At 38.0% G+C, this 19,485-nt stretch overlaps 1 protein-coding gene across 4 annotated transcripts in view; it reads right to left on the bottom strand.

The window, feature by feature from the left end:
- slc12a4 (solute carrier family 12 member 4) overlaps positions 1 to 19,485 on the bottom strand; it is a 148,795-nt gene that overhangs the window by 67,401 nt on the left and 61,909 nt on the right. The window lies entirely within an intron of this gene.

Here is a 19,485-nt window from a genome sequence, read left to right as displayed (position 1 = left end):
AGATAGAAACAAGTAGCACCAGCATATACTGCATAATTTGCACAGTGTTCTAATTTTCCATTGTTTCTACTGATTTTAGTTTTAACTGGAGTCTGAATATTGATATTTGGAGTTTGGTCTAGAGACACTTTTCAATACAGTACATCTGTGCCTGTTCCTTTTTTAATGGCAAGCAATAAATTCCACAACGAGACCAGTTTCTTTCACATAGGTAAAGGTTTAAATATACAGTATTTGTCAGGAATCATTTGTGGTACTGTCACTTCTGCGGGAGCTGGACCTTTTTACACTAACTGTCTTAGTAACAGAGTTTAATCTCATAGAACAGTATTTCAGGAAAATACTTATTTTTGTTTTAAAGTTGCAAATTCATTTATTTAAATTAATTACTTCAACCACAATACAATGTAAAATATTGAACATGTATAAATTCTAAAACAGCAATCAGTATGTGGTTGTGCATACAATGGCAGAATGAAGCCACGTGTCCATTTTAACACTAACAGCTGGCTGTGGACCCAGCTTGGGCAAATCGTGCCCTGTCACAGATGCTTTTGTGTGCTCACAATTTATTTAGTGATGTGTCTAGTTGAACTTCTTATATAATAAATGTCATACAAGAAGAAGGCCCTAAGTTGACAAAGTTGCAAGGTATAAATTTTGTGAAATTAATTCAAAATAATGCCACTCCACAGCTTGTCAGTAAACACCACCATAGTTACTTCAAACTCTGCCAAAAAGAGAGGAATTATTTATTTTGTGTTGTTCCAGCATTTATGAAACTGCTGTTGGAATGTATCAAGATAATTATTATTGTAGATATGTAGAATTTTTTACTTTTATGGAATTTAAACATTATTTATAAGTGTTTTTTTTTACATCACTGACAAGAGTGTCTCAGAGTTTTTCGGTGAATATGCAAAAAGACACCTTAAATACAAAACTAAACCTCAAAATATAAAATCTGTTATTTTTAAATCATTTTGTCTTGTGTGTAAATTATGAACAGAATGAATTATTTGATTTCATATAATGCATCTTAACAAATAATAATAATAATAATAATTCATAACATTTATTTATAACATTTTTCTCAGTACTCAAAGCGCAATCCACACAGGGAGGAACCGGGAAGCGAACCCACAATCTTCCACAGTCTCCTTACTGCAAAGCAGCAGCACTACCAATACATACAGTATATTAATGTGTCAAATAATCTTAAGTTACATACTGTCTATTTAAACTTGCAAGTTTCTTGATTAGTGTTACTCATCCACTCTCTTTAAGATGGACCTGCACAAATATGGGTGAAATATTTAAAGCAGGCTTTTTTTGTCATAAATTACTCAGCCTGCCATTTATTCCATTGGCCAAAGGCAGCTTGTCATCCTACACTAGTAAGAATTAGTAGGAACAGCTTTTGTCAGTTTCATAAACTCTCCATTAACCCAGTATTCAAGTTATTGTCTTGAAATACTGGCTGTGGACTACTGCAGACTGGGAGAAAGTCTAATGGATTGATGAATCAAAATTTGAAATCTTCAGTTCATCACGCAGGGTGTTTGTACACCATTGACTTGGTTAAAGGATGGTTCATCAGTGTGTGACACCAACTGTCAAACATGGAGGAGGAAGTGTAATGGTCTGGGGTTTTTTTGCTGGAAGCACAGTTGGTGCTTTTCTCGGAGTGACTAGCATTCTGAATCAAAAGGATTACCACACTTTGGTTGTTATCTCATCAAAATGTGGCTACTTTAATTAATCAAAAATTTGAATATACTTAATGATTCCTTCACTCATTTTTTTTAATTTGTCATTGTTTATTGTTCTATGCCTTGATTTCATGAAACATTAAGACATTAAACTGTGTGCATTTGCATAAAAATTGAAGAAAATGAGGTGTTCTAAACCTTTTGACCAGTAGTGTAAGCATAAAGTTGCAAAGTATTATCTTAGATCTTGGTTACTACTAATAGTAGTCACATTACATGATTTTGGATAATAGTAGGCCTATTAATCAAAGTAAATGCTTAACTACATCAGAATAACCACACACATGTGATCAGATGTTGTGAGCTATCTTTAGGCTGAGACCCTCAAACTTTTTTTCTTGGCATACCCCCATCAAAAATTGAATGTTTCAAAATACTCTATTTTACTCAGTGTTAAATTGTTAGGTACTGTACACTTACTAAACTAGAATTGATGTTTCTTCAATTGCCCATTTCTAATATTGAATTTTGGAAGTGATTACAGATAACTTTTTTGTGTGTATGTCATTTGATTCTTATGCAAGACAAATTCTTTTTAGTGAATTATTTTAATGTAAAACAGTAGCATGGTTTAATATGGAATACAAACAGCCTAAATTTCCTATAGTATTATGTGAATTCAGATCAAAAAATGTATTCACAGATTATATATTACTTCAGGTCAAAATAATAGCAAAATAACTCAAAGTCAATGGGAAAGCAGAGGATGCCTCTTGGCCACCACAGTTTGGCTTCTAGTGACTCCCTTTTCCTGTATTTACTTTATAAGGAAGAACAAAGTTTCATGAACATTGACAACTCTGTATGAAACAAAAGCTTTCCATCCTTCCATTATCCAACCCGCTATATCCTAACACAGGGTCACGGGGGTCTGCTGGGGCCAATCCCAGCCAACACAGGGCTCTAAGCAGGAACAATTCCCGGGCAGGGCGCCAGCCCACCACAGGGCACGCACACCAAGCACACACTAAGGACAATTTAGGATCGCCAATGCACCTAACCTGCATGTCTTTGGACTGTGGGAGGAAACCGGAGCACCCGGAGGAAACCCACACAGACACGGGGGGGAACATGCAAACTCCCTGCTAATTATTAGTAAACACTTAAATAAAATATTAGATACTTTTATTTTATTATCTTTATTCCTCAATGTATGTTCCTTTGCATTAGTCTGACAATTTCTACAGCTGTTATAAAAATGCAAATATCACTGTGCAAGTTTCTTGTTGGGAAATGGAAGGGGTGAGAAAGGCAGCACAAACTTGTTGGAATGCTATTTTTCATAGAAAAATGGCTCAGTTTTGTTGCACTGTAGGCAGTCTTGATTCTGGCATAGATTGACTCACAGAGGTGGGAAATAAAATGGTGAAGCTATGTCGGATCCCTTGTAAGCAGAGAGAGAGAGAGAGAGAGATAGAGATGGCAAATTGGTGAGGGTAAGGAACACTGAAGAAGTGAATGAAGTGAAGTGGGCGAGATAAATGGTATATACTATTTGAAATTGGAAAAAAACTAATTCTCACTTAGAGGATCTGTACAAAACTTTTTCAAAACCTGACAGGATCTAATCAATAACATTAGAATGAACATTTAAATTGAGGAAGCAGATTCTCTCCCCTCTTTTTAATTCTATTTATTTTTATTCATTTTTTTATTTTTTATTTTTACCAGTTTAAAGTTTTACTCTGCTGGCCTAGCTCTCTTTCTCATGGGTGGGGGTTGATGCGTTTCGAACCTAGTTTTGTTAAACTTGACTTGAATGTTACTTGAGTTTAATAAAATCAATAAAATGCAAAAAAAAAAAAAAAAAAGAACAGTGGAATTGAAGCAAAGTTGAGCATGGAGAACTGGCTTTAGCTGCTATGTTTTTTAAGGACCACTTTTCACTTTTTTTGTGTTCCCTCATGTATTACCAAAGAGTTGCATGCATATTGCACAGATTGTGAACCTGTAGCTACAGTCAATATCTACATTAATACAGGACTACTTTAAAGCAACAATGGAAGAGTAACAACAATTGAAGATCATCACAGACAGTCTTTGAAATATGGCTTGCTCAGCAATGGCAGGGCTGTTGTAGTTAGAAGATCCTTGTTCTGAAACAGACATATTTTACAGTAACCTTACAAGAGATGAAAGAGATTTCTGAACAGGTTTAGTAGAAATATTTTGCACTTTGATCTTGGAGAGGTTTTGAAAAGATGGTCATTCCTGAAAGGATTACTGTATTAAACTGTTCCTACTCAGATAATGACTCCAAGTGTGTTAGATATAAACACAAAGTCTTTGATATTGGTTTGTTAATCTTATAAAACAGATATTTACAACTTTCTTTCCAGTACTTTTCAGCGTTTTTTTTCCTTAGAATATAGAATAATGTGCCCCTGGAAACTGTATGTTGACAATTTCATTATGATTATCAGTTAAGTAACATTTCATTCACTAACTAATTCAGGGCAGCAGACAGCAAAAGTCAATCCCGGCAGCAGTGGGGGCTCAAGACAGGAACTAACCCAGGATGCCAGTTTATTGCTTTACCAGTCATATACACAAACATTTTGCCAAAGTTGGCCAAATTTACATTTGCCACTGCTGGTATAAATCAGGCCTGATTTATAATTAAGTACTGAAACAAGTGATTCAAATTATTAATATAATTATGTTATGACAAACATTTATTCACATGTGAAGATGACATGTTTAACTACTTTGCATCAAAGAAATGAAATAAGCACCGAGCTATATTTTCTTCCTCTAACAATTTCCTGTATATCTTGGTAAAATTTACCTATACAAAGACCCATCTACAATATTAAAATGAACACAAAGATAAAGTGGTTAAAAGGGTGTCACTATAAGGTTTCAGAAATCAGCAGCTGTGAAATAATTAGCTCCTGGTATCAACAGTTGCATGGAACAAGCAAAGTTAAATTTTGCCAGGCCCATACTAGTTGGTCCATCTCACCCTTCTGGGCATCATAGAGTATTATATGCAACATGATTGCTGTAGAATATGATGATCTGGTGGTGTCCTAATACCCACCAATGCCTTAGGCTCCCAAAAACTCTGATATTGCACTCCATGGCAAGAGGTAGTACCCAATTCCAAGCATACTTAGCACTTAACACCACAGCCAAATGCCAGGAATAAGAAAGGGCCCGTAACAAAATAATTAGTGTTATAACATTTAATGATATATGAAAATATGCAGGTGGTGCAGTGGTAGCGCTGCTGCCTCGCAGTTAGGAGACCTGGGTTCACTTCCCGGGTCCTCCCTGCGTGGAATTTGCATGTTCTCTCCGTGTCTGCGTGGGTTTCCTCCGGGCGCTCCGGTTTCCTCCCACAGTCCAAAAACATGCAGGTTAGGTGGATTGGCGATTCTAAATTGGCCCTAGTGTGTGCTTGGTGTGTGGGTGTGTTTGTGTGTGTCCTGCGGTGGGTTGGCACCCTGCCCGGGATTGGTTCCTGCCTTGTGCCCTGTGTTGGCTGGGATTGGCTCCAGCAGACCCCCGTGACCCTGTGTTCGGATTCAGCGGGTTGGAACATGGATGGATGGATGAAAATATGCTATTACAATATTAACTGAGTAGTTATTGCAATATTAACTGAATAATCAGTGGCTCAAATGAGAGTATGGTATGACAGAGTATTGAATTTTCAACTTAAGTTAGCTGATGAAAACATTCATCTAACAGACAAATGAACCCAGGGCCTATATAGCACTTTTATTAATGTTTAGAATTTTTAGAAACCTTGACTTTAGAAGATCTTGACATTGTGTAATGGCAAACCGGACAAAAGTGTGAGGGCAAGACATATAGAAGTCAGATCTACATGGGAATCCCCCAAATTGCTAGTGGGCTGCAGCAATGCCTCTCTGTGATATCTCCAGAATTTACTTTGTGACCCAGGCAGTGTTGTTTGTATTCTTTCAGATAAATTACTGAGGAAGTAATGAAATAGTCAGTTTTGACTTATGCTGTGGAGTTTTTTTTTTTATTATTAAAAATGTTATTAAAAAACTATATGCTAATTTTATGGGTACAATTACAAGACAGTTCAAGTGTCTCATTGAATAATATAGTCACATTTCAAAACTGTACGTGAGATGAACTGTTTCTATTTTAGTCTGTTAATTTATAATCCATACTACTAACCGAGAATGGAAAGCACGGACGCAGGTACACGGCGATGGGACCAGGAGACATAGTGTGCAGGCGCCTACAGCGCGCGTCTCATAAACCGCAAGCGAAGTCTGTTCCACCGCGAACGAAGGAGTCACGGCTCAAAAACGAAAGAGCTCAACTAACGTAAATAAGACATGAAGCAACAACGCGCCCATAGCTAACGACTAACGACACAGCCACACAGAAAAGAGGATTCTGCACTGCACCCCAGAATCAAACAGAAGACACTACGGAGACTGCAAAGGTCCACAAAGATAGTACGGAAGGCGCGAGAAAGTACGAAAGGCGCAGGCGCCTACAACACGCTTCTGAACTAAACGTCCACACTACACAGCATGGTCCGGGTAATAAGAATAAACGAACTCTCCGTATTAGACGTACGGCATCCTCACACGTCCAAACCATATAGCATATGTGGATCACATTACAGTGATGCATTATTAACAGTACAACCACAGAAAACGCTCCGTATTAACAGTAAGTGCAATTATCCATATTACTAACGGCAGACAACGGATAACTAATGGAGTCACGGTCATGGCTCCAAAACAATCCAGCTGAATTAACGGAGCTACAAAAACAAGCCCGCATGGATACGTAGGCGCCTACAACGTGCGTCTGAAACCGCGGAAGCAAAACTGTCTCGGCTCTAAAACCAAACAGCTCGACTAACGGAGATACAAAAACGAGCCCGCCTAGATAAAATCAATGAACGCAGGCGCCTACAACGCGCGTCTGCAAAGCAGGCATTATGGACTGCATTAGTAATATGGATAGTTCATTTGCTTTTGCATCTACCTGGGTAAATATCTGGCCACCAGCTGGCAATGGCCCATACTGCTTTCGCGTATGTGGACAAATATTACATCGGATTGGAACAGTGCACCCTGAACCACATCACAAACGCAAATATGCACAAATCTACGTGTTAGATCCAGATGACGCAATCTATCAATGAATGAACCTCTGATGGAGCTACAAAAACGAGCCCACATGGATACGTAGGCGCCTACAACGCGCGTCTGAAACCGCGGAAGCAAAACTGTCTCGGCTCCAAAACCAAACAGCTCGACTAACAGAGCTACAAAAGTGAGCCAGCATGGACAAATACAATGAACATGGACGGCTACAACGTGCATCTGAAACTGTGGAAGCAAAGCAGGCACGGGTTCAAAACGAAAGACCACAACTGACGGAGATATAGCATTTAGAGTGGGCTAAAGAGTTTTTTTATGCTTCTGATAATGTCAGTTCATACTGCTAGATAAATAAGTAACTTGTTGCCTTCCACCTATGATTGTATTTAAGGCATTGCAATATATCAGAGTTCTTGTGACTTATCCTGAGATATTTTCATGTTTGTTTTAAAACTGTCTGACATTGTTCAATGTTTGTCCCCGTTGTCACCATTCTACAGGAAAACATGAAATTAAAAAATTTGCTTGCCCTTTTAGTACAAAAAACACAGAATACAACACAAAATAAGTAAAAGATAAAAATAATATAATTAATTTTGGGTGAAGTATTTTTTTAAGGTAGCGGTCTGCTTATCTCCAGATATATCACCAAGCATCAGCTGTCTTAATATGCAAAATTGACAACCAGCTTCATACATAGGTTAATAACTGTAACAAGTTATGGCAGACAGCTGTGTGATATCTTTAAAACACTTTCAACAGCCGGAGGAAAAAGTTAGATCCATTAGAACAGCTGGGAATGGCATTCAGTAGGTGATGGTAGTGTGCTGTAGTTTCTAAAAACCTGCTGAACAGCTTAATTTTGCAGAATTATTTTGTTACTGTTCCAGGAAAGACTGCTTATATATACTGGTTTACATGACCATGCACTGCTAAGTATTAGTGAGCAGAACATTAACAATTTAGAGTAAAGTCCATCTGTTTAAATAATAAATTATACCTCCATATTATTTTTACAAACCTCACTTTCTTCAGCCATCCTATTTGTTGCACATCCTGTTTTCTTTAAAATACAAAAATGCATAAAAATAAAGCTATTTTGTAAATAAAATGAAAATGAAATTATGAATAACATCATGAACAATAGCATGGTATGAGGGAGACACAAGCATGCCCAGTGTGATGCATGCACAAACACTGTTCTATAATGTTGAGAGAGGTCTACAACAAGGGAGGTCACTTGGCCATGTGCCATACTCCGTTGCAGTGACAGGTGGCAGGAAACCAGACAAAGGAAGAACAACATTCAGAAGCACTCTCTGAACAAAGAGAATCAGAAGGATGTAAATTGAATGATCGTTTTATTAACAGTGTTAATATACTACAATTTGTAGTGTTTTTATTTTGTTTAGCTGTTATGTTATAATTCATTTTACTGCTGTCTTCTGTGTAAACTACTAGTGTGCTAATTTATATTCAGCTGTATTGCTTAGTGTTGCAATGAGTCAAGGTTTTTAATTTCATGTTTTCAAGTCTTTATTACATATGGAGCTCCAGAGGGGACATGGGGTAAAAAATTTTTTTGGGAAACTATCTCTTGCTCACCACATACTCTTTTGTGTGCACCACTTCCTATAGCCTGTACACCAGGTACTTTATAGTTGCACAAGCTATTACTGTGAGTGCACCGCATACCAAATACCATCGCATGAGACTGTACATCATTTTCTGTGAACAGGACATATCGCTTAACAGTTTTATGTTAAATACACAGTTACATTGCAAAGAAATGGATGTTGGCAAGTTTATAAAAGTAGGCTATACATTCAAGCCCAGGTCATTCGAGGCGTGAAGCAGCAGCGCTAAGCACTGTACTACTGAGTAAAGGAAATGACATTCATTAGCTAACTACTCGCAGCTACTTACTAGCACTTTAGTACCCTGGACAGACTTAAGTAAGCCATTTTAACCATCTGCAGTTCCAGTTAATATGAGTAGTGGGGTGTTGTTATGCTAATTGGATACTGGGTTATGATGGGAGTGAGGGTAGTTTGTTAGATATGAGACACAGGAAGTTATATAAAGGCATGCACTGTATGAGATTAAGACCTTTATTACATGTTATTGGATTGAATAAAATAATTCAGTTATAATACAGTCAGTGGGTATGTGTCATTCCCAGATGACCTTGTCGTAGACGGGTGCAGCAGTGTCTAGGCCTCTTCTTCTTGAAGAAAAAAGAAGAAAAAAGCATCAGTACAAGAAGTGCAGTGGGCTTGTACCTTTTGTTTTAATAATAGAAAGGAGACATCAAGAGAAAGGAAGAAGGAATGGGGACAATAGGAAATTTGATAGCATTTGATGTTAATGTGCAAACATGGGATAAATGCTGCAAAATCCTGGAATGTTTTTTGGTGGCCCATGAGACTGTAGAAGAGGACAGAAAAGAGCAACTCTCATCAGTGTTGTGGGAGCGAAAACATACATTTTAATGAGAAACTTCCTGAGCCCCGTGAAGCAGAGTGAAAAGTCTTATGTCAAATCAGTGTGTAGTGCCCTGTGAGGAAAGAAAACACGCCAGACAACGTTTTCTTAATGCAGGCAAAAACTACTGACAGTTTATGGAACTTGTTTTAACTATATACAACTGTTGCCTATTCCCTCATCACCCCGCCTCCTCCCACACTGCAGTGCATGTGAATTGTGCCTTTAGAGGCACAGCGCTTCCAGCCGCTACACAGGTCTCCCCAGAATTCACATGCACAGGCAATATTAACTTTGTTGGTGTGCACAATATACGCTCTGTCCGAGTAAAGGCGGTGTTGTGACCAGACCTGGAGAACTAACATCTGAATGCCCGGGAAGCAGGTGCCAGGTCACCAACAGGTGCCGGAAAAGAGTCAAAAAACTCAGAGAAATCCAAGTGTGCTGGCTTGAGGCAATCAACTGAGACCATCTTCTGTTTGCCACCAATGTCAAGCACAAACATTTTGTCTCCGCATTCCAGGACTTGGAAATGGCCATCATAATGTGGTTTCAGTGGTCCACTATGTGCCTCATGCCGGACAAACACGAACATTGCTGACTGCAGACTGTATGGAAACCAGGAGAGAGGAGAGCCATGCTTGTCAGGTGGTACCGGCTGGAAGGTGACTGCTGTCTGGGAGCAGAGACTGATGTCGGGATGCAGTCCAGGGGGCAGAAGTCTGAGGGATAAAATCCCCGGGCACATGGAGAGGTCGGCCAAACACCAGTTCAGCGGACGATACTTGCAGATCCTCTTTTGGAGCCGTGTGTAACCCCAACAGCACCCATGGCAGAAGGTCGACCCAGCTGTCATTGGTAAGGGAGACCTTGAGGGCTGACTTTAGCAACCGGTAAAATCACTCACAAAGGCCATTAGCTTGGGGGCGGTAGGCAGTCGTATGGTGCAGGGTCATCTCAAGGTCTTGTGCCATTGCAGCCCAGAGCTGTAAAGTGAACTGTGCACCTTGGTCGGATGTGATGTGGGATGGTGTGCCGAACCATGCAACCCAAGTGTTGATAAAGGCTCTCGCTACTTCTGCTGCAGTTGTGGATGTCAAAGGGACAGCTTCAGGCCACCTGATGGTCCTGTCAACCACAGTGAGCAGGTGTGTAAAACTGTGAGAAGGAGGAAGGAGGCCTACCAGGTCCACATTAACATGGTCAAAATGGCGAGCAGGCACTGGGGAAGATGTCAGTGGGGCTTTAACATGGTAATGTATTTTAGCCTTTTGACATGCAAAACAAGCCGCTGCCCAGCTACAAACATCTTTTTTGAGGTCCCGCCAAACAAATTTATCTCCTCAAAAATACTGGGATGCCTTTCATCCTGGATGTGAGAGGCTGCGTGCATGTGAATTGTGTCTTTAGAGGCGCAGCACTTCCAGCACCTTCAAGTGAACATTTTTAAAGATCACTGTAACCCTAAACTGAGTGAAATAGTACAAAGATTTAAATTCGATTCTCACGCCAGGAAGCCTACGGAATATGTTGCGGAATTAAGTTAGCTCAAGATTGCAATTATGGGGACAGGCTGCAGCAAATGTTACCAAATCGACTAGTTTGCGGAATCAATGACAGAATTCAAAGACGGTTGTCATTGGAGGCAAAATTAACCTTTGAAAATGCATTGAAAATAGCGACTGCAGTAGAAACAGCACTTAAGAATGCCTAGGATTTTAAAGGGAAGCTGCCGGCAATTGTGTACCATCGCATACAAACCAGAAGCCAGAATATAAAAGTGTACGTGAAGCCCGAAGATACACCACCAAACTGAAGAATGTTATAGATGTAACGGGAGAAAGCATAAGCCATCGGAATGCATGTTTAAACACGAGAAGTGCCATGCATGTGGAAAAGTAGGGCATATAGCAAAAGCCTGTAGAAGTAAAAAAAAAAAAAAAAAAAAAAAACAAGCAGCACTGCGCACATATGTTAAACGAAGAAACAAAAGATGAGGTGCAAACAGAGTGAGCATTCTCCCTGTACCATTTTACAAGTAATAACATAAAACTAATGAAAACATTTGAAGTGGAAATGAACATCGCAGGCAATCATGTTCGTTTTGAGATTGACACAGGTAGCATTGTCACTATAATAAGTGAGTTAAGATTTAAAGAGTTATGTGTGACAGACACCGTGAGCCATCCATTGCAAAATGACTGACATTGTGATGAAAAGTTTTACTGGAGAGCCAATAAAAACACTGGGAGAGGCAAAAGTAAATGTCAGATATCAGTTGCAGCAAGGAGACTTGCCTCTGGTGATCACGGAAGGAACAGGACCTAATTTACTTGGCGCAGGTTGGGAGAAGTTAAAAATATGTAATTTTGGACAGTGACCTTACTTTGCAGCATGTGCTTTCAAGGCCTGCTAAGCTCTTTAAGGAGGAGTTGGGTATACTGAATAGTTTGCAACTATTCACATGGCAGCCACAACTACACTGAGATTTCTTAGACCCAAGTCTGTGCTGTATGCTATGCATTCTAAAATAGAGGAGGAAATTAAAAGTAAAAGCCCATTAAGATAGGAAATTATTATACCCATGAAATATTCTGAGTAGGCTGCTCCCATTGTTCCCATATTAAAATCAGATGGCACAATTCCATTATTTGGGGACTACAAATTGACTGTAAACCAAGTTCCTTCACTAGAGCAATATCCAATTCTCAGAGTTGATGACTTGTTTGCAGTGTTGGTCGTGGGTGAGACATATACAAAAACTGGACTTAAGTCATGCTTATCAGCAAAATACAGTGGATGAACAGTCCAAGAAATGTATGACCATAAACATACATAAAGGAATGTTTACCTATAATCGTTTATCATCTGGTGTTTCCTCTGCTCCTGCCATATTCCAAAGGCTTATGAAAAACTTATTGTAAGGCGTGCCACACGTAGCTGTGTACCTGGATGACATCTTTGTAACAGGTGCCACTGAAGAGGAACACATGCAAAATTTACAGGAAGTACTGAAAGTGGTTAGAAGAGTCTGTGTTACGTCTCAAATGAAATAAATGTATTCCTACTTCTGAAGTGGAATACTTGGGCATGTTGTTGATGCCAGGGGTTTGCGTCCTATGGAAAATAAGGTGAAGGCTATCGTGGAAGCTTCCTCTCCTAAAAAGAATAGTGAGCTAAAAGCATATTTGGAGTTACTCAATTACTATAACAAGTTCTTACCAAATTTGGCCACTTTATTAGCCCCATTGCATATATTGTTAAGGAAAGATGTGCCCTGGTCCTGGGGAAGAGCACAAGAGGAAACATTTCCAAGAATCCAAGATCTTGCTGACATTAGCCAATGAGTATGGGGAAGGAACTATACTGTCACATAAAATGGAAGATGGTAGTGAAAAACCAGTAGAGTTTACATCATGTAATAGGTGGAAACAAGACATTCCCAAATAGACAAGGAAAGGTTAGCTGTGATTTTTGGAATCCAAAGATTCCATAAATATTGGTATGGGCGTGTATTCACAATCTATACTGATCATAAACCTCTGGTAATGTTGTTTAAGGAAAAGAAACCTGTACCACAGATGATTTCACCTAGAATCCAGAGATGGTCTATTTTGCCAAGAGTATACGAATACAAAATCATGTATAGACCTGGAAAAAGTCACATTATGCAGATGCATTGAGCAAATTGCCTTTGCCGGAAACAGATGGGGGCAGTGAAAATGCAAATGTGAAATGAGAAAGTGTTAATGAAGGATTTTTTAGAGAATGCTCCACTACATGCAGAAAGGGTAAAACAGTGGACTACAAAAGATATGACTTAATCACAAGTGCTAGAATATATTTATAAAGGTTGGCCAGAAATTACAGAATCAAATTTAAAACTATACTACTCTACGAGAGCAGCTTTAAACATGCAAGATGGATGTGTATTGTGGGGAGCAAGAGTGACTGCCCCACCTCCAGGTGGTAATTTATTGTTGAAACAACTGTAGCAGACACATGCTGGTATGTCCAGAATAAAAGGTCCTGGCGAGATCATACAGTATGTCTGGTGGCCAGTGATGGATCAGGATATTGAAAAAGAGGTGAAAAAGAGTGAAGAGCGTCAGAAACAGGGAAAGTCAAAAGCATTAATACATCCTTGGGCATGGCCAGAGAAACCCTGAGTTAGAATTCACATAGATTATGCAGGCCTTTCTTGGGAATTTTTTTTTTAGTAATTGTTGATGCCTATTCTAAATGGATAGATGCATATGCAATGAATTCAGGTACGTCTCAAGCAACCATTGAAAAGCTATGGCAAAGTATTAGTTTACATGGAATTCCTGAAATGCTTGTTTCAGATAATGGAACATGTTTTAGTAATGCAGATTTTGGTAAATTTATAAAAGTCAATGGAATATGCCATGTCACTTCTGTACCTCTTTACCCTTCATCTAATGGCCTTGCGGACAGGGCAGTGCAGACTTTGAAAGAGGGGATGAAGAAAATGAAAGGAGATACAATAGAGATAAGATTGTCCAGATTTTTGTTCAACTACATGATCACACCAGGGATTAAACAGGGTTATCTCCTGTTTAAATGTTATGGAGATTAAGCACTACAATTTGATCTTCTGGTGCTTAATTTAAAAGAGAAAATTGAAAAGAAGCAATGAAAGTAGAGCAAAACTGTCAATCAAGACAGAAAATTGAGTGAACTAGGAGATGAGGTATAGGTTTGAAACTTCAGTTATGTACCTACAGTAAATGGATTCTGGCTGTTATTGGAAACTGTACTGGCCCTGTTTCCTATACAGTGGCTTTAGGTCATGATCAGTCTCTGAGAAGACATGCTGATCAAATCAAAGCAACAAGATTCTCCAAAGATGGACACTGACATAAATTCCAAGAAAGAAAGAAATAGTTCTGAATTTCCAGCAGTTACAGAGAGCACCAAACTAACCATTCGTTTAGAAAACTTGTTAGAGGACCCAGCTGAAGAGGCCGGTGGGGATTCCAGCACCAGTGCCATGGAAGGAAACTCAGATGCAAATTCAGAGCCATTAAGATGTTTGGAACGGAAGAGATGCCCTTCTCTCTGAGTCAAAGATTATGTTACTTAAAAGTGTGATGGTTGGAAATAACACAACTTGTTGTTTGTCATATGCAAAGTATACTGTTTTATGTTATATTGTTACCTTTAGATAGTGTCATTTCATTGTAAGAAATCTAAAGAATGTCATTGCCTAGGAATAGAAGGGTGTTGTATCTTGGACAGACTTAGTAAGCCATGTTAACCATTTGTAGTTCCACTTTATATTAGTACTGTGGTGTTGTTATGCTAATTTGATACAGGGTTATCATGGGAGAGGGGGTAGCTTGTAAGATATGAGAGGAAGTTCTACAAAGGCATGTACTGTAAGAGATTAAGACTTTGTTCACATGTTATTGGATTTAATAAAACAATTCAGTAATAACACAGTCAGCAGTTATGTGTCATTGCTATTCCCACCAGAAGATACAACAAGCTCACAGCTGGCTTCTTACTCCCACAAATGATGAGAGAAATTCATATTTCACATACTGATTGCATGTGAAATTTGTGCAGCCCAATGCGGGCACACTGATTTAATTCTCTGGTAAGCTGATTAAATGAGTAAAATTTAATCAGGCCTTTTTAATTGTCACTGTTTTCTGAGACGAGATATGCCCTTGTTAACTAAACTTGAATATCTGAATCAAATCCAATGGCAAACCTGGCATACCCTGGATCATCTGTTGCACTGTGTAAAACTAACTGTGATATTTAAAGGGCACAGCAGAGACCTAAATCATATTGCTGCCATTTTTCTTACCAAGGTTTTGACTAGATGGACTCCCTAAGTTAAATTGCAAGTGATAATTTCTTAGCATAAATGAAGGTACACTAGAGAAATTCATTGGATAACTTGCCGTGTTAATTTCGTCTTAGATGTTTATTTTTTGTCATCCGAATTAGTTTATTAGTAGAAAATACCAAATATTCTTTTTTCAATCAATTAAATGAAATTTAAGAAATTTTGGTATTTTGTTAAATAAAGTAACTTAAAAACTAGCAAAACCTGATGACTTTGTAGTTCTGTAGCCCAGTGTAAGATTAAACAAACATAACAAACAGAAAGGTGCTAATGATTAATGACATAATGAGTTGATTGAACCAAATTAATTAACTAAAGTAGAGATGGATGTACGAGAAATCACACTGTGCATGGGACAAGGTGTGACAGAGGTGACAGTTTAATCTTCAGATCATCAGTTCTTCTGATGATATGCAGGTTGCCCTGCATCAGCAAGGTCTCTCCAAAACAAACAGAGGATTTTCAAAATGAACTGTCCAAGTTCTTCTGAGGAAGCACACGGAAATGGACAAGTTTCAGGACTGGAAACAAGGTGATTGGCCATGGAAACTGAGTGCAGTAGACAAGAGATATATAAAATGAAATTTTTTTTTCAAATTCTGAAGAAGTTCGGCACTGTTCTCAGCTCTGAAATCACAAAATCAAGAAACTCAAGCACGCTTTTACAGTCTATAGAAGTCTTGTTAGAATTGGTCTCCAAGGAGAGTTAGTGTCAAATTGACAATGTACAAACAATGCTAAGAAACTCTTAAACACATAAAAAAAGGATTTGGGTGTTGAACAATGGAAGCAAATGTTCAAGACTGTTGAGTCAAAATGTAAATATTTTTGGCTTGAACATGAATCAATTTCCCTGTAGAACAGACAAAATGCACTACATCAATGAGGGTCTGCAGCCAACAGTTAAGCATGGCAGAGGTTCCCTGCAGTTTTGAGACTGCATTTCTGCAAGTGGAGTTCGTGATCTGGTCAGAATAAATGAAATCTTCAATGCTGAGAAGTACAGACAGATTCTCACCCATCACACAAAACCATCAGAGTGGCCTTTAAGCAGTTCTAACTTAATTCTGCAGCAGGATGATAACCCCAAACACTTGACCAAGGTCCTAATGTACTCTGTTCAGTACACAGAAGTAGGAGTTCTGCAATAGATGGTATACCATCCACAGAGTTCTGATCTCAACATCAAGGGTGTTTGGAGTGACGGAGGCAAGCAAGACAGAAGAACTACAGCAAGTTCTCCAAGATGTTTGGAACCAACTACCAACTGATTTTCTTATAAAATTGCACAACAGTGTACCTAATAGATTTGCCTTTCCGTGCTTCTTATAGTTGTTTTTTAATACTAAAAATTTTGATTGTTTTTGAAAATACTTTCATTTTACAATTTTTTTTAAATATATGCCTAAGGCTTTTCACAGGACTGTAAGCAGATCTCATAATCTTATTTACAAATCTGCTGTCTCTTTAATGTGCTACATTGAATTATTTTCATCCTTCTGTAGACTGCCTTTATTCTTTACACTATTAAGCAATAGAAGATATATTTTTTTTTGGAAATTAGGGGGCACTTAATAGCTGAGCCCACATTGAAATTATGACCTCTGAGACTGAAGTAATAACAAAAATTGTAACAAAATGAAGGAATATAAAGAGCAGGGCAAAGGTAACATAAATGTAAAATAACAAAACACGTCTTCGGCCTAACTAGGCAACCAAAAGTGCATCTAAGCACCACATGGGGTGGTTGATTCACTGTTTTATTTGCTTTTGTTCAACTTCACAATAGAGCTTTCTTCTACTCTTGTCTTCTGGCCTTCCTTCCTTCTACCAGTTGAATCTTTGTTCACTATCTAACTTCTGACTACAGTCTCACCGTAAGACTAGCCCAACTTATTTTTCAAGCTGTAAAGGGTCTTAGAGAAGTTCCTCAAGCAGCATCCCATGCCACTTTGTTGTACTGGGCAGTAGCAGATTGGATATCCTACCCAGGACTCTTGGAAAGCAATGTGGCTCTGCCCTATAGTGGTTTTAGGAACAGCTACAACATTAGTACACCTATTTTTTAAATTCTGTTTTTTGCCTGACCCAGGACTGTAGTGATAGTGTACCATTGTTGGTTATATATAGCATCACTACCTCTTATACCTTTCATAAATATAAATTCCATTCTTAATCTGATGTTTAGTTATTTTTTACTTGAGCAAGTAAATTTTTACATGCAAGCTAGGAAAAATTCCAGTCAAAACATGGAATGCAAGAATGATATGAATCATGAGGCAACTAATTCTAAAAGTTATTAGAAACTACACCCCTTTTGGTTCAGGATAAAAACAGTTAAAAAGACCAAAACTTGTATTACTTAATATATAATAACTGGAGACTTGGAAAAAAGGGAATAAGGGCTCTAGTTTTCACCCACAATAGATTTAAAAATTCGACATAAATAAAAATGACTGAGCAAGTGAAAAATTGGAGTAACTGCCTACCAATGCAAAGGTGTATATTATAGCATTTTGATAAATCCTATGCGAGAAAAGCATGCAGAAAATGACTTTTTCTCCATTTAGGACTTTGCTTCCTATAAAAACATCTCTTGCTTAAAGCATCCTTAATGCCCTGATCTGTCTAACTGTTGTATTAAACTTATATTACATAGCATAATTCGTCCATCCATCCATCCATCCATCAACCAACCCACTATATCCTAACTATAGGGTCACGGGGGTCTGCTGGAGCCAATCCCAGTCAACATAGGATGCAAGGCAGGAAACAAACCCTCGGCACGTTGCCAGTCCACCACAGGACACACACCAAGCACACACTAGGGACAATTTAGAATCGCCAATGCACCTAACCTGCATGTCTTTGGACTGTGGGAGGAAACCGGAGTACCCGGAGGAAACCCACGCAGACACGGTGAGAACATGCGAGGTAAATAAGGTAAAAAGCCTTTTTGTTACTGTATAGATCCATAAAAATAGTACATGAAATCTCCCAGAACAATTAACTTTATTTCCATTTTTAGACAAACTACTGCCTTTGTCAATCTATAAACAGAAAATAATCTCTGAGGAGGTAAACACACTTACCAGCTCAGATGCATTAATAGTACTTCATCCTATTATATTAATGGGCCTAAGGACTTGCCAACAAGTTCAATAAATCTAACAGGAATTCATATAATCTCAGCTAAATGTCTTTAAAAATAACAATTGCAAAAATAAAGTATATATTATGAATAAGGAATAACACATTCATTTCGAAACAGACAATACAAAGGATTGTGTGTCATGACTCCTCAATTGGTTCAAGATGAAACTAACAACCACAGACAGCGACTGCAGGTAAGAACTGAGAAATCCAAATATATATTTTCAAAAAAAAAAAAAAACATTCACAATTGAAAGGTAGCAGAAGATCTAGATTAATTAATCATAGCTAGAATCTACATAATAATTTAGAAATTTAGCAAAATGTACTCAGATAATACCATGGAAGCTAGAAGTATAACAAGTAGAGCAGATATAGGATAAAAATCAATAGTGTTGTTTCATGGTTACTATTAATTCAAAGTGTAATGATTCTCACTTTTCAGAATATGAACTGCAAAGACTATGGTAGTAAGGAAAACTGGATCTATAATAAATAAACACACCTGAAAAAAAAAAAAAATGAACTCACTGAATTAAATGAAGAGAAGAAAAAAAATCAACCTTCAAGTCATAATACACAGTAACAAAATACTGTAGCTCTCTTGTTCCATATATACTTCACATTCAAATGACAATATAAAATGGTATTCATTTTCTTGTTTCTTCAGTATCTTTCCAGCATCTTAGGTTATTAGACAGCTGAATAATTTCAAGTAATTTACAGGACAACAATTTAGTACAAAGCAAGTATTATGTTTGAAAACAAAACCAGCATAAGAAAAAAGAAAGAAAAAAGCTTATATATTTACATTTGTTAATTATCATCTAAAAATACCTTCTGACAACACAAAGGACACCTTCTTGTTGGATGTTCTGGCGACACACATTACAATGCTGTCAAAACCATCAGTCAAGCTTTTAACCAAATAAAAAAAATGGGTTGAACCATAGCTTTGCTTTACTATAAGCATTACAAATTACAATGTGACCTGATAAAACAGGTTTGCCACAAGGAAACACGATGGATTCTACTTAAAGGAGACTTTGAAAGTATATGAAAGAATGAGTATAGAACTCTGGGAACTGCA

Source organism: Erpetoichthys calabaricus, chromosome 9, assembly GCF_900747795.2.
Source record: "Erpetoichthys calabaricus chromosome 9, fErpCal1.3, whole genome shotgun sequence".
NCBI lineage: Eukaryota > Metazoa > Chordata > Cladistia > Polypteriformes > Polypteridae > Erpetoichthys > Erpetoichthys calabaricus.
Note: the sequence above shows the minus strand (reverse complement) of the source record. Positions and strands in the feature narration are given on the sequence as shown.